This window comes from Ranitomeya variabilis, chromosome 6 (assembly GCF_051348905.1).
Source record: "Ranitomeya variabilis isolate aRanVar5 chromosome 6, aRanVar5.hap1, whole genome shotgun sequence".
Taxonomy (NCBI): domain Eukaryota; kingdom Metazoa; phylum Chordata; class Amphibia; order Anura; family Dendrobatidae; genus Ranitomeya; species Ranitomeya variabilis.
The window spans coordinates 68,064,459-68,081,356 of record NC_135237.1 but is presented as its reverse complement, the minus strand read 5'-3'; the positions used below and the strand labels follow the sequence as shown (position 1 = coordinate 68,081,356).

Here is a 16,898-nt window from a genome sequence, read left to right as displayed (position 1 = left end):
ATATATATACATACATACATACACATATATATATATATATATATATATATATATATATATATATATATCTTCTATATAATTGTCTAAGGGTCACTTCCATCTCTCTGTCTGTCTGTCTGTCTTTCTGTCTGTCTGTCTGTCACTGAAGTCCCAAGTCGCTGATTGGTCGCGGCAAAACAGCCACGACCAATCAGCGACGAGCACAGTCCGGCGGCAAAATGGCCGCTCCTTACTCCCCGCAGTCAGTGCCCGCTCCATACTCCCCTCCAGTCAGCGCTCACACAGGGTTAATGGCAGCGTTGACGGACCGCATTATGCCGCGGTGTAACGCACTCCTTTAACGCTGCTATTAACCCTGTGTGACCAACTTTTTACTATTGATGCTGCCTATGCAGCATCAATAGTAAAAAGATCTAATGTTAAAAATAATTTAAAAAATAAAAAAGTTATATACTCACCGTCCGTTGGCCCCTTGGATCAGGAACAGACCTTTCCCGCTCTTCGCAACTCTCCGGTGACCACTCCATGCATTGTGATCTCACGAGATGATGACGTAGCGGTCTCGAGAGACCGCTACATCATCATCTCGCGAGACCGCAATGCACTCTTGGGACCGGAGCGCGCGAGGAGCATTGGTAAAGGCCTCGCTTGGATCCAGGGGCCAACGGAGGGTGAGTATATAACTATTTTTTATTCTAATTCTTTTTTTAACAGGTATATGATGCCCACATTGCTGTATACTACGTGGGCTGTGCTATATACTATGTGGGCTGTGCAATATAATACATGGGCTGTGCAATATAATACATGGGCTGCGCAATATACTACGTGGGCTGTGCAATATACTACGTGGCTGTGCAATATACTACATGGCTGTGCAATATACTACATGGGCTGTGCAATATACTATGTGGCTGTGCAATATACTGCGTGGCTGTACAATTTACTACGTGGGCTGTTCAATATACTATGTGGGCTGTGCAATATACTATGTGGGCTGTGCAATATACTACGTGGGCTGTGCAATATACTACGTGGCTGTGCAATATACTACGTGGCTGTGCAATATACTACGTGGGCTGTGTTATATACTGCGTGACTGTGCTATATACTATGTGGCTGTGCAATATACTGCGTGGCTGTGCAATATACTGCGTTGCTGTGCAATATACTGCGTGGGCTGTGCAATATACTATGTGGCTGCGTAATATACTACGTGGCTGCGCAATATACTACGTGGTCTGTGCAATATACTACGTGGCTGTGCAATATAATACATGGGCTGTGCAATATACTACGTGGGCTGTGCAATATACTACGTGGCTGTGCAATATACTGCATGGCTGTGCAATATACTACGTGGCTGTGCAATATACTGCGTGGCTGTGCAATATACTGCGTGGCTGTGCAATATACTATGTGGGCTGTGCAATATACTACGTGGGCTGTGCAATATACTACGTGGCTGTACAATATACTACGTGGGCTGTGTTATATACTGCGTGACTGTGCTATATACTATGTGGCTGTGCAATATACTGCGTGGCTGTGCAATATACTGCGTGGCTGTACAATATACTGCGTGGGCTGTGCAATATACTACGTGGGCTGTGCAATATACTACGTGGCTGCATAATATACTACGTGGCTGCGCAATATACTATGTGGGCTGTGCAATATACTACGTGGCTGTGCAATATACAACGTGGGCTGTGCAATATACTACTTGGGCTGTGCAATATACTACGTGGCTGTGCAATATACTACATGGCTGTGCAATATAATACATGGGCTGTGCAATATACTACGTGGGCTGTGCAATATACTACGTGGCTGTGCAATATACTGCGTGGCTGTGCAATATACTACGTGGCTGTGCAATATACTGCGTGGCTGTGCAATATACTGCGTGGCTGTGCAATATACTATGTGGGCTGTACAATATACTACGTGGGCTGTGCAATATACTACGTGGCTGTACCATATACTACGTGGGCTGTGTTATATACTGCGTGACTGTGCTATATACTATGTGGCTGTGCAATATACTGCGTGGCTGTGCAATATACTGCGTGGCTGTACAATATACTGCGTGGGCTGTGCAATATACTATGTGGGCTGTGCAATATACTACGTGGCTGCGTAATATACTACGTGGCTGCGCAATATACTATGTGGGCTGTGCAATATACTACGTGGGCTGTGCAATATACTACGTGGGCTGTGCAATATACTACTTGGGCTGTGCAATATACTACGTGGCTGTGCAATATACTACGTGGCTGTGCGCCGGAACTTGAGTGCCGGACCCGATGCAGGTGTGGGCTGAATATGGCGTTCCCACATGCGAACATCATTGGCAAATTGGAAAATCACAAGGGGTTTTTAAGGAGGTAAGGTGAGGATGGGACACACACTCCCCTTGAGAAAGCACGTGAGTTGCGAAACGCGCGTCGGGGCGTTCCCACAGCGGCACTTATGACGGGTAAGCACTGATAGAGAACATTTCCTAATCGTTTTTTGTGCTTTTATGGTGGTTTCAGCTCTATTTATCCGGGTATAATATACTATTTATCTGCCTTAAAGGATTTCTTATGAGCTTTAGCACAGAGATATATTCTTCATCAAATAATGTTCAAGACCATGTTAATATTTGCTGCTTGGTACGGAATTTAGACTGAGTCATTTTCTATATACATGGCTGTGCTATATACTACATGGGCTATTATATACTACGTGGCTGTGCTATATACTACGTGGCTGTGCTATATACTATGTGACCGGCTGCAAACAATCAGCGACAGGCGCAGTCCGGCCACGAATTGGCGTGGTATTTGAACCACGCTTCGCTAATTGGTCGCGCCCGAATCCGGTGTATTCAATGTATTATTCTAAAATCTTCATAAATAAACTACATATATATTCCAGAATACCCGATGCGTTAGAATAGGGCTACCATCTAGTGTATATATATATACAGTACAGACCAAAAGTTTGGACACACCTTCTCATTTAAAGATTTTTTCTGTATTTTCATGACTATGAAAATTGTACATTCACACTGAAGGAATCAACACTATGAATTAACACATGTGGAATTATATACTTAACAAAATAGTGTGAAACAACTAAAATTATGTCTTATATTCTAGGTTCTTCAAAGTAGCCACTTTTTGCTTTGATGACTGCTTTGCACACTCTTGGCATTCTCTTGATGAGCTTGAAGAGGTAGTCATCGGGAATGGTCTTCCAGCAATCCTGAAGGAGTTCCCAGAGATGTTTAGCACTTGTTGGCCATTTTGCCTTCACTCTGCGGTCCAGCTCACTCCAAACCATCTCGATTGGGTTCAGGTCTGGTGACTGTGGAGGTCAGGTCATATATATACAGTGCCTACAAGTAGTATTCAACCCCCTGCAGATTTAGCAGGTTTAATAAGATGAAAATAAGTTAGAGCCTTCAAACTTCAAACAAGAGCAGGATTTATTAACAGATGCATAAATCTTACAAACCAAAAAGTTTTGTTGCTCAGTTACATTTTTATAAATTTTAAACATAAAAGTGTGGGTCAATTATTATTCAACCCCTAGGTTTAATATTTTGTGGAATAACCTTTGTTTGCAATTACAGCTAATAATCGTCTTTTATAAGACCTGATCAGGCCGGCACAGGTCTCTGGAGTTATCTTGGCCCACTCCTCCATGCAGATCTTCTCCAAGTTATCTAGGTTCTTTGGGTGTCTCATGTGGACGTTAATCTTGAGCTCCTTCCACAAGTTTTCAATTGGGTTAAGGTCAGGAGACTGACTAGGCCACTGCAACACCTTGATTTTTTGCCTCTTGAACCAGGCCTTGGTTTTCTTGGCTGTGTGCTTTGGGTCATTGTTGTGAAATTGGATTCTGGGCTCCCCCGGTGGCCACTTGTGGAATTGTACTTGTGTGCATCATCCCCTCTGTTCACCTGCTCCTATCAGGATGTGGGAGTCGCTATATAACCTTGCTCCTCTGTCAGTTTCATGCCGGTCAACAATGTAATCAGAAGCCTTTCTGTGCATGTTCCTGCTACTAGACAACTCCCAGCTAAGTTGGACTTTTGTCCTTGTGTGTTTTTGCATTTTGTTCCTGTTCACAGCTGCTGTTTCGTTACTGTGTCTGGAAAGCTCTTGTGAGCGGAAATTGCCACTCTGGTGTTATGAGTTAATGCTAGAGTCTTAAAGTAATTTCTGGATGGTGTTTTGATAGGGTTTTCTGCTGACCATGAAAGTGCCCTTTCTGTCTTCTTTCTATCTAGTAAGCGGACCTCGATTTTTGCTAAACCTATTTTCATACTACGTTTGTCATTTCATCTAAAATCACCGCCAATATATGTGGGGGCCTCTGTCTGCCTTTTGGGAAAATTTCTCTAGAGGTGAGCCAGGACTGTCTTTTCCTCTGCTAGGATTAGGTAGTTCTCCGGCTGGCGCTGGGCATCTAGGGATAAAAAAACGTAGGCATGCTACCCGGCCACTTCTAGTTGTGCGGCAGGTTTAGTTCATGGTCAGTATAGTTTCCATCTTCCAAGAGCTAGTTCTCATATATGCTGGGCTATGTTCTCTCGCCATTGAGAATCATGACAGTTTGACCGGCCCAAAAAAAAAAAGGGGTTAAATTACTGGCTGAGAAAGGAGAGAAAAAAGAAGTCTGCTACAATTTTTTTTTTTTATTTTTTTTTCCTCTAGTTCTGAGTGTGCTCTTAATTGAATCACTTGCTAGTCTGCCTATACTGCAGCCTTCCTCTCTTTCTCTCCTTCTTATCCTTGAATGGCTCTGTGTTCACCTGTTTCAAATGGATCTTCAGAGTGTAGCTACAGGTTTGAATAATCTCGCCACAAAGGTACAAAATTTGCAAGATTTCGTTGTTCATGCACCTATGTCTGAGCCTAGAATTCCTTTGCCTGAATTCTTCTCGGGGAATAGATCTCACTTTCAAAATTTTAAAAATAATTGCAAATTGTTTTTGTCCCTGAAGTCTCGCTCTGCCGGAGACCCTGCACAGCAGGTCAGGATTGTAATTTCCTTGCTCCGGGGCGACCCTCAAGACTGGGCTTTTGCATTGGCACCAGGGGATCCTGCGTTGCTCAATGTGGATGCGTTTTTTCTGGCCTTGGGGTTGCTTTATGAGGAACCTCATTTAGAGCTTCAGGCGGAAAAGGCCTTGATGTCCTTGTCTCAGGGGCAAGATGAAGCTGAAATATACTGCCAAAAATTCCGCAAATGGTCTGTGCTTACTCAGTGGAATGAGTGCGCCCTGGCGGCGATTTTCAGAGAAGGTCTCTCTGATGCCATTAAGGATGTTATGGTGGGGTTCCCTGTGCCTGCGAGTCTGAATGAGTCCATGACGATGGCTATTCAGATCGATAGACGTCTGCGGGAGCGCAAACCTGTGCACCATTTGGCGGTGTCTACTGAGAAAACGCCAGAAAATATGCAATGTGATAGAATTCTGTCCAGAAGCGAGCGGCAGAATTTTAGACGAAAAAATGGGTTGTGCTTCTATTGTGGTGATTCAACTCATGTTATATCAGCATGCTTTAAGCGTACTAAGAAGCCTGACAAGTCTGTTTCAATTAGCACTTTACAGTCTAAGTTTATTCTATCTGTGACCCTGATTTGTTCTTTGTCATCTATTACCGCGGACGCCTATGTCGACTCTGGCGCTGCTTTGAGTCTTATGGATTGGTCCTTTGCCAAACGCTGTGGGTATGATTTGGAGCCATTGGAGGCTCCGATACCTCTGAAAGGGATTGACTCCACCCCATTGGCTAGTAATAAACCACAATACTGGACACAAGTGACTATGCGTGTTAATCCGGATCACCAGGAGGTTATTCGCTTTCTGGTGCTGTATAATCTACATGATGTTTTGGTGCTGGGATTGCCATGGCTGCAATCTCATAACCCAGTCCTCGACTGGAGAGCTATGTCTGTGTTAAGCTGGGGATGTAAAGGAACTCATGGGGACGTACCTTTGGTTTCCATTTCATCATCTATTCCCTCTGAGATTCCTGAATTCTTGTCTGACTTTCGTGACGTTTTTGAAGAACCCAAGGTTGGTTCACTACCTCCGCACCGGGAGTGCGATTGTGCCATAGACTTGATCCCAGGTAGTAAATACCCTAAGGGTCGTTTATTTAATCTGTCTGTGCCTGAACACGCGGCTATGCGAGAATATATAAAGGAGTCCTTGGAAAAGGGACATATTCGTCCTTCGTCATCTCCCTTAGGAGCCGGTTTTTTCTTTGTGTCTAAGAAAGACGGCTCTTTGAGGCCGTGTATTGATTATCGACTTTTGAATAAAATCACGGTTAAATATCAATATCCGTTACCACTGCTTACTGATTTGTTTGCTCGTATAAAGGGGGCCAAGTGGTTCTCTAAGATTGATCTCCGTGGGGCGTATAATTTGGTGCGAATCAAGCAGGGGGATGAGTGGAAAACCGCATTTAATACGCCCGAGGGCCATTTTGAGTATTTGGTGATGCCTTTTGGTCTTTCAAATGCCCCTTCAGTCTTCCAGTCCTTTATGCATGACATTTTCCGCGATTATTTGGACAAATTTATGATTGTGTATCTGGATGATATTCTGATTTTTTCGGATGACTGGGACTCTCATGTCCAGCAGGTCAGGAGGGTTTTTCAGGTTTTGCGGTCTAATTCCTTGTGTGTGAAGGGTTCTAAGTGTGTTTTTGGGGTTCAAAAGATTTCCTTCTTGGGATACATTTTTTCCCCCTCTTCCATCGAGATGGATCCTGTCAAGGTTCAGGCTATTGGTGATTGGACGCAACCCTCTTCTCTTAAGAGTCTTCAGAAATTTTTGGGCTTTGCTAACTTTTATCGTCGATTTATTGCTGGTTTTTCTGATGTTGTAAAACCATTGACTGATTTGACTAAGAAGGGTGCTGATGTTGCTGATTGGTCCCCTGATGCTGTGGAGGCCTTTCGGGAGCTCAAGCGCCGCTTTTCTTCCGCCCCAGTGTTGCGTCAGCCTGATGTTGCTCTTCCTTTTCAGGTTGAGGTCGACGCTTCTGAAATCGGAGCTGGGGCGGTGTTGTCGCAGAGAAGTTCCGACTGCTCCGTGATGAGACCTTGTGCTTTTTTTTCCCGTAAATTTTCGCCCGCCGAGCGGAATTATGATATTGGGAATCGGGAGCTTTTGGCCATGAAGTGGGCTTTTGAGGAGTGGCGTCACTGGCTTGAGGGGGCCAGACATCAGGTGGTGGTATTGACTGACCACAAAAATTTAATTTACCTTGAGTCTGCCAGGCGCCTGAATCCTAGGCAGGCGCGCTGGTCGTTGTTTTTCTCTCGGTTTAATTTTGTGGTGTCTTACCTACCGGGTTCTAAGAATGTTAAGGCGGATGCCCTTTCTAGGAGTTTTGAGCCTGACTCCCCTGGTAATTCTGAGCCCACAGGTATCCTTAAAGATGGAGTGATATTGTCTGCCGTTTCTCCAGACCTGCGGCGGGCCTTGCAGGAGTTTCAGGCGGATAGACCTGATCGTTGCCCACCTGGTAGACTGTTTGTTCCTGATGATTGGACCAGTAGAGTCATCTCTGAGGTTCATTCTTCTGCGTTGGCAGGTCATCCTGGAATCTTTGGTACCAGGGATTTGGTGGCAAGGTCCTTCTGGTGGCCTTCCCTGTCACGAGATGTGCGAGGCTTTGTGCAGTCTTGTGACGTTTGTGCTCGGGCCAAGCCTTGTTGTTCTCGGGCTAGTGGATTGTTGTTACCCTTGCCTATCCCGAAGAGGCCTTGGACGCACATCTCGATGGATTTTATTTCGGATCTGCCTGTTTCTCATAAGATGTCTGTCATCTGGGTGGTGTGTGACCGTTTCTCTAAGATGGTCCATCTGGTTCCCTTGCCTAAGTTGCCTTCTTCTTCCGAGTTGGTTCCTCTGTTTTTTCAAAATGTTGTTCGTTTGCATGGTATTCCGGAGAATATCGTTTCTGACAGAGGGACCCAATTCGTGTCTAGATTTTGGCGGGCATTCTGTGCTAGGATGGGCATAGATTTGTCTTTTTCGTCTGCTTTCCATCCTCAGACTAATGGCCAGACCGAGCGGACTAATCAGACCTTGGAGACATATTTGAGGTGTTTTGTGTCTGCGGATCAGGATGATTGGGTTGCTTTTTTGCCTTTGGCGGAGTTCGCCCTCAATAATCGGGCCAGCTCTGCCACCTTGGTGTCCCCGTTTTTCTGTAATTCGGGGTTTCATCCTCGATTTTCCTCCGGTCAAGTGGAATCTTCGGATTGTCCTGGAGTGGATGCTGTGGTGGAGAGGTTGCATCAGATTTGGGGGCAGGTGGTGGACAATTTGAAGTTGTCCCAGGAGAAGACTCAGCTTTTTGCCAACCGCCGTCGTCGTGTTGGTCCTCGGCTTTGTGTTGGGGACTTGGTGTGGTTGTCTTCTCGTTTTGTCCCTATGAGGGTTTCTTCTCCTAAGTTTAAGCCTCGGTTCATCGGCCCGTACAAGATATTGGAGATTCTTAACCCTGTGTCCTTCCGTTTGGACCTCCCTGCATCCTTTTCGATTCATAATGTTTTTCATCGGTCATTGTTGCGCAGGTATGAGGTACCGGCTGTGCCTTCCGTTGAGCCTCCTGCTCCGGTGTTGGTTGAGGGTGAGTTGGAGTACGTTGTGGAAAAGATCTTGGACTCTCGTGTTTCCAGACGGAAACTCCAGTATCTGGTCAAATGGAAGGGATACGGTCAGGAGGATAATTCTTGGGTCACTGCCTCTGATGTTCATGCCTCCGATCTTGTCCGTGCCTTTCATAGGGCTCATCCTGATCGCCCTGGTGGTTCTGGTGAGGGTTCGGTGCCCCCTCCTTGAGGGGGGGGTACTGTTGTGAAATTGGATTCTGGGCTCCCCCGGTGGCCACTTGTGGAATTGTACTTGTGTGCATCATCCCCTCTGTTCACCTGCTCCTATCAGGATGTGGGAGTCGCTATATAACCTTGCTCCTCTGTCAGTTTCATGCCGGTCAACAATGTAATCAGAAGCCTTTCTGTGCATGTTCCTGCTACTAGACAACTCCCAGCTAAGTTGGACTTTTGTCCTTGTGTGTTTTTGCATTTTGTTCCTGTTCACAGCTGCTGTTTCGTTACTGTGTCTGGAAAGCTCTTGTGAGCGGAAATTGCCACTCTGGTGTTATGAGTTAATGCTAGAGTCTTAAAGTAATTTCTGGATGGTGTTTTGATAGGGTTTTCTGCTGACCATGAAAGTGCCCTTTCTGTCTTCTTTCTATCTAGTAAGCGGACCTCGATTTTTGCTAAACCTATTTTCATACTACGTTTGTCATTTCATCTAAAATCACCGCCAATATATGTGGGGGCCTCTGTCTGCCTTTTGGGAAAATTTCTCTAGAGGTGAGCCAGGACTGTCTTTTCCTCTGCTAGGATTAGGTAGTTCTCCGGCTGGCGCTGGGCATCTAGGGATAAAAAAACGTAGGCATGCTACCCGGCCACTTCTAGTTGTGCGGCAGGTTTAGTTCATGGTCAGTATAGTTTCCATCTTCCAAGAGCTAGTTCTCATATATGCTGGGCTATGTTCTCTCGCCATTGAGAATCATGACAGGTCATTGTCTTGTTGGAAGATGAAATGACGACCCATCTTAAGATCCTTGATGGAGGAGCGGAGGTTCTTGGCCAAAATCTCCAGGTAGGCCGTGCTATCCATCTTCCCATGGATGCGGACCAGATGGCCAGGCCCCTTGGCTGAGAAACAGCCCCACAGCATGATGCTGCCACCACCATGCTTGACTGTAGGGATGGTATTCTTGGGGTCGTATGCAGTGCCATCCAGTCTCCAAATATCACGTGTGTGGTTGGCACCAAAGATCTCGATCTTGGTCTCATCAGACCAGAGAACCTTGAACCAGTCAGTCTCAGAGTCCTCCAAGTGATCATGAGCAAACTGTAGATGAGCCTTGACATGACGCTTTGAAAGTAAAGGTACCTTATGGGCTCGTCTGGAACGGAGACCATTGCGGTGGAGTACGTTACTTATGGTATTGACTGAAACCAATGTCCCCACTGCCATGAGATCTTCCCGGAGCTCCTTCCTTGTTGTCCTTGGGTTAGCCTTGACTCTTCGGACAAGCCTGGCCTCGGCACGGGAGGAAACTTTCAAAGGCTGTCCAGGCCGTGGAAGGCTAACAGTAGTTCCATAAGCCTTCCACTTCCGGATGATGCTCCCAACAGTGGAGACAGGTAGGCCCAACTCCTTGGAAAGGGTTTTGTACCCCTTGCCAGCCTTGTGACCCTCCACGATCTTGTCTCTGATGGCCTTGGAATGCTCCTTTGTCTTTCCCATGTTGACCATGTATGAGTGCTGTTCACAAGTTTGGGGAGGGTCTTAAATAGTCAGAAAAGGCTGGAAAAAGAGATAATTAATCCAAACATGTGAAGCTCATTGTTCTTTGTGCCTGAACTACTTCTTAATACTTTAGGGGAACCAAACAGAATTCTGGTGGGTTGAGGGGTTGAATAATAAATGACCCTCTGAAAAGACTTTTCACAATTTAAAAAAAAAATAAACAAAGAAATAACATTCTTTTTTGCTGCAGTGCATTTCACACTTCCAGGCTGATCTACAGTCCAAATGTCACAATGCCAAGTTAATTCCAAATGTGTAAACCTGCTCAATCTGCAGGGGGTTGAATACTACTTGTAGGCACTGTATGTAAGTATATATCTTAATATATACTTACCTTGTAATGTCTTCACATCCTGTTCCATCCAGATGTGTCCGGATCCCAGAATTCCAAGAGGCAGAAGTTCTCGACCTCCATATTTGGACGCAGTACCACCAGCGGAACACTGTCGCACCACATACACAGACACACACATACAGTATACGCCGTATACACCACACACACACAAACACACTGTATACGCCGTAAGCACCACACACACTCACACAAACACACACTGTATATGCCGTACGCACCACACACACACTATACGCCTTACGCACCACAGACACACACAAACACACACTGTATACGCCATGAGCAGCATACACACACACACTATATACGCCATACGCACCACACACACACACTGTATATGCCGGACGCACCACACACACACACACACACACTGTATACACTGTACGCACCACACACACACACACACACTGTATATGCCGTACGCACAACACACACACTGTATATGCTGTACGCACCAAACACACACTGTATACACTGTACGCACCACACACACACTGTATACGTCGTGCGCAGCCTCTTGCGCGGTACCACCAGCAGAACACCGGCGCAAACACGCCGCTGCCGGGATCAGCTGAATGATTCACTGACCACCACATCTTTGTACAGGAGGAACACATGCACACTTTTAATGTGATCGCTGCTATCTGTCTGCACAAAGATGGCGCCCCCTGACAAAGGTGCTTCTCTGAAACGCACGTTGGGGTGGAGGCGCGCCCCCAGGACATCTTGATCATAGCTACTAGAAGGTGATTGTACTGACTATTTGTATCTATTCATATATATCTCAGAATAGTAACAACTCCGAGAAGTGATCATAGTGGATAGTGGGCTATTTATCTATTTATATATAGGCTGGCTCTGTGTATTTTGGTGTTATGGTATTATATACTAGAGAGGCTAGTCATCACTATATGTCCACTACTAGATGCCCAGGGAGACGCACCTCCTTTTTGCACAGCATCTCTATAAGGTTATGGTTTTGTGTTCCATTCCCTTTCAACTGTGTCTGTAATTTTATAAAATAAAGTTTGGTATATTTTGAGCAATTTGGACCAAAATATCATCTTTTTTTGTGTGTTGGTTTTACAAAGATGGCGGCAGTCTGATTTACTGCGCCTGCGTGAATTCCACGCAGGCGTAGTGAATCATTCGGCTGATCCTGGGGGCAGATGAACGACATGTCTACAGGCACAGGAAGCCGGTCACATTAAAGGGGTTTTCCCACGAACGAAAGTTTATTTTAAAAATTGTCTGTGTCTGACCATGTACGAGAGCACATGGGGTACACAGGTCAAAGGCGAGATGACATGAGAGGAGAAGACAGCAGATAGGGGAGAGAGAAAGCGCACAGGGGTGAGAGAGACAGAGCACAGGGGAGAGACAGCTCAAACAGGACAGCACATGAGGGGAGAACACAGCACAGGAAGGAGAGACAGCAGACAAGGGGGATAGCACATGGGGTAGACAGGTCAAAGAAGAGAGCACAGACGGGGGGAAGACGGCACATGGGGAAAAAGAGAGTGGATAGGTGGGTGAGCACATGGGGGGGAGAGAATCTCAACGCTGCAAAGCCTGCCCCCATCATGACATTACTGCCCTCCCAATGCGATAGCATCGGGCCTCCGTTTGGGATATATATATATATATATATATATATATATATATATATATATATATATTAGCTATTGAACCCGTTCTATGCCCGGGTGAGCATTTATATTGGTATATGGTCTCCATCCTGGTATGTGCTGCTACCATCTTGTGCCCCATCCTATTTTGTGCGCCATGTTGTCATGTGCTACTCTCTTTCTGAGCCCTCATCCTGTCATGTATTCCCATCCTGCACCAAAATCCTGTCATAAGCTGCTCCCATCGTGCGCCCCCATCCTGTCATGTGCTGCTCTCATCCTGCGGCACCATCGTGTCATGTGCTGCTCCCATCCTATGTGCTGCTCCCATCTGCTCTCTTCCTGCACCCCCATCCTGTTATGTGCTGCTCCCATCCATATGCCCCGTACGCTGCTCCATAAAGGCTGATGGCCCATAAGATAGTAAAATATGCCACGTATGCTGCTGCGATAAAAAAAAAAAGACATACTCACCTCTCGTCGCTGTGCGCTGAGTGCCGTGGACCTGAGCAGGTGGGGACACCGGCGCACTATGGGGGTCAAGTGCCAGAGTCGCCGCTGGCTCAGGCCTCCAGCACTTGCTATATTCACCTTTCCCTGTTCCACCACTGCGCGCCGCTCAGTCTTCCGGGTCCTGTGGCTGTGACTGTTCAAGCAGAGGGCGACGCACACTGTTCACGTCATCATGCCCTCTGACCTGAACGTCACAGGCAGAGGACGCGGAAGACAGAGCGGTGGAATGGGGAAAGGTGAATATAGCATACTCACCCTCCTGGCACGTCCGTGGTTCTCCGTCGGAGATCGCGGTATGCGTTCAGTGCTTACGCATACCACGATCTCCTGGGCTGCATCACCGGTAAGCGCGGACTGCGCAGGCGCCGATTGCCGCAATGTCATGAGAGGGTGGGATCATGACGCAGAAATCGGCGCCTGCGCAGTCCACGCTTTCCGGCACCATTTTCTTGAAGACACACTGCAGTGTCTCTTCAAGAAAATGGCACCGGAAAGTGCAGACTGTGCAGGCACCGATTCCGGGAGCAGGAGGATATCGATTCCGGGAGCAGGGGGACATTCATGCGGCGGAATTAGGGGGCGTTATCGTGACGCCGAAATCGTCACCAGGGCAGTCGGCGCTTTCCGGCGCCATTTTTCTTTAACGGACACTGTGGCTATAATATATCGCTGGGAGCGCTTGCGCAGTCTATAAAGTGGTGATACCTCCCAATTTTTGTCCCATATTAGGGACCTACGTATGGATGTCTCTGATTGTTATTTGGTGACATTAGATGTAAATAGTCTGTACACTAATATTGACAACAGCAAAGGTATCCAGGCTGTGGAAAATTTTCTGAACAATACGACCCAATTCCACCCTGATTTGAAACAATTTTGTATTTCACTTCTGACATTTGTTTTAACAAAAAACTTTTTTCTTTTTGAGGATGATTTTTTCGTTCAACAGAATGGTACTGCAATGGGCAGCAATGTAGCGCCACCTTACGCCAATATTTTTATGGCAGATTTCGAATCCAAATTTGTGTATACACATTCTCTCTTCCAACAGTATGGCATACTGTGGAAGAGATATATAGACGACATTTTCCTTATATGGAGTGGAGATATTGAATCTCTTATGTCTTTTCATCACACTATTAATAACAGTGTGGCCAAACTGACTTTTACTATTCAATACGATCATAGATCTATTGCATTTTTGGATACTTGGGTCATCATTAACGAAGATGGATCGTTATCTACCGATCTTTATGTTAAACTGACTGACAAAAATAGCTTACTTCTTTTTTCAAGTTGTCACCCCCGTCACATCACCAGGGCTCTCCCGAAGTCACAGTTTCAGAGAATTAATAGGATCGTTTCTGATAGTTTACAACGTACATTGAGGCTTAATGATATGGCCACTAAATTTCGCAATCGAGGATATCCGGATACCCTTTTGGTACCTCCTGCTGCTACTGCACCTCCTATTGCAAAACGACCCAAGAGAATGGCCTTTGTGAATACTCACCATCCCTTCATGCGGGTATTTCATGGGATTATACATAAACATTGGTCATTATTAGGACAATCATATCCCGATATCCCCGAGTTTGCTGTTCCTCCACTGATGTGCCATAAAAAACCTCCAAATTTACGTAACCTCCTGGTCTCAGCCGATATTGGGAGCTCTAAAACTGTAATGAGACAATCTTTTTTAACAACAATACGGAGGGGGACATTTCCTTGTCACCATTGTCTCCAATGCTCGAATATTACTAGAGGGGACACATTCACCCATCCAAGATCTGGTAAACAGTTTCCTATTCGCAACTTTTACAGCTGCGATTCTACCTATGTCATTTATTTCATTAAATGTCCATGCGGTCTCGGATATGTTGGTGAAACTACCCAACATATCCGAGACCGTATCTCTCAACACAAGTCTACAATTAGGTGCAAGAGACTTATGCTGCCCATACCAGCCCACTTCACCTCTCACAACCATAATATAGCTCAGCTAAGATATCAGATCATTGACAGTATACCTTTAGCTCGAAGAGGAGGAAATAGGATCTCTAAGCTTAAGGAGAAAGAGGCTTATTGGATTCACACTCTCCAAACCTTGGAACCCAATGGTTTAAATAGGGAGTATGAGGTATTTTATTAGCGATATATTTATATTAGTGGGTCTACTCTCTAGTGTATACGAGACTGAACTGAATTTATTATTTACAGTGAGGGATATTATACTCTTATACATTAGTTTAGCGTTCTGTTCAACTTTTGCTACATGGTCTTAACATTATGGTTTTTTTTCTCTTTCAGACTTAGTCCAGTGATTTTTTCACTTGCTGGATATCTTGATCTTATACAGGTTTGTGGGTTTCTAGTTCTCTTTTTCTTTTCTTTTCTCTTCTTTCATTCTCCCCTTATTTTTCTTTTTTTCCTTGCTTCATGGATAGATAAATCCCATTAATATCCATTTTAGTATATCATTATATACGGAAGCCGTCTTACACACTTATATCTCTTAATTGATCTTGCCATGATTCGCTCCTATTTCTGTCCTTCCTGTCCCCATAGCACAACGCACACATATCTGGATTGGGAGACATTCCCTGTCCCACCTCTGCCTGTTCTCTCCATTGCGCAAGCGCGACATCGTTATTTTGCTTATGTTTGATGTTTTTTTCTTTTTTCTCTATTTTTGCCCTTTAGTTCTCACAGCGCAAGCGAACATATTTGTTTACATTGGGAGACACCTTCTCTTGTTTCACCAATGTTTTATTTATTTACATCTTAGCCGCTAGCTCCGGTTGCCTCACTTCCGTCCGTTTTCTTCTCATTGCGCAAGCGCGGTGTTGAGGATTCACGCATGCGCAGTTGTCCATTAGTGTTTCTTTCCCTTCTTCCGGCCGCTCTAATTACTGACGCCATAAATAGGCGCAGCACCAGCCTCTTAGCACACCACGCACGTTGCCGGCAGTTTCCGGGTTGCCCTACATCATATTTTTCCTATATCTCCGATTCTCCAGGTATGTTTAGTGCTCTCTCTGTACCTATCTCACCATTTTTCCTTTGTTCCATGCACTTATGGCTATATATTCTATCTTTACAGCACCATTTCCTATATCGACATACAGGTAAACCATGGACCTTGTTTTTTCTTATGTTATCCACTGGACTGACTCTGACTCCCTAGGACTATTATCCATTTTCCTGGAGTATTATATGGACCTATAACTATATAGATTTGCAATTTGCAATTTTTATGTTATGTTTTTTCTTTTTCTTTTCCTTCGCTTATTTTCTCTTCAGCAATAGGAGTGATAAGAGATTTATCTCTATTACCTCGAGGAGAATATCCCCCCTGATGATGATTACTACTATTAGTAGCATTTTGCATTGTTTATTTATAGCAACACAAGTATGTTGGTATTTACTTCTGATTTGTTATCTCGACCATGTTACGAATATCTGTAATGTGATATTTATTTTCATTCTGTGTATTGTGACTTGTTTATAGATAAATTGCCGTGTAAAAGGCCGTTTTAGGCCGAAACGTTGGCACTCTGTATGTCTGGTCGAAGATCTTGGTTTTTTCCTGAAGAATTAATTAATGAAATAAAGATATATTCTGTATATTCATCTTTTGCCCTCAGATTGATCAATTTATAGAACTGTTTTTTTCTGAGGACTGTCCAAATCAAGACGATATTGATTCCCTTGATCTATTAATATAAAGTGGTGGGACAGAGTGACGCTCTCAGCGTTATATTATAGATATATACAGTATAAATGAAGTGAGGAAAATAATTATTTGCTACACTGCCGATTTTGCAAGTTTTCCCACCTACAAAGAACAGTAATTTTTATCATAGGTACACTTCAACTGTGAAAGGCCGAATCTTAAAAAAAAATCCAGAAAATCACATTGTATGACTTTTACATAAATAATTAGCATTTTATTGCATGAAATAAGTATTTGATACAATAGAAA

At 44.7% G+C, this 16,898-nt stretch overlaps 1 long non-coding RNA gene across 1 annotated transcript; it reads left to right on the top strand.

Annotated features, from left to right (window-relative positions):
- Positions 1-3,110: 3,110 nt before the first annotated feature.
- Positions 3,111-16,475, top strand: LOC143783441 (uncharacterized). Its single transcript, XR_013217172.1, has 5 exons — positions 3,111-3,351; positions 10,784-11,518; positions 15,224-15,272; positions 16,017-16,041; positions 16,217-16,475. It is a non-coding gene; the product is annotated as an uncharacterized LOC143783441 (long non-coding RNA).
- Positions 16,476-16,898: the final 423 nt, after the last annotated feature.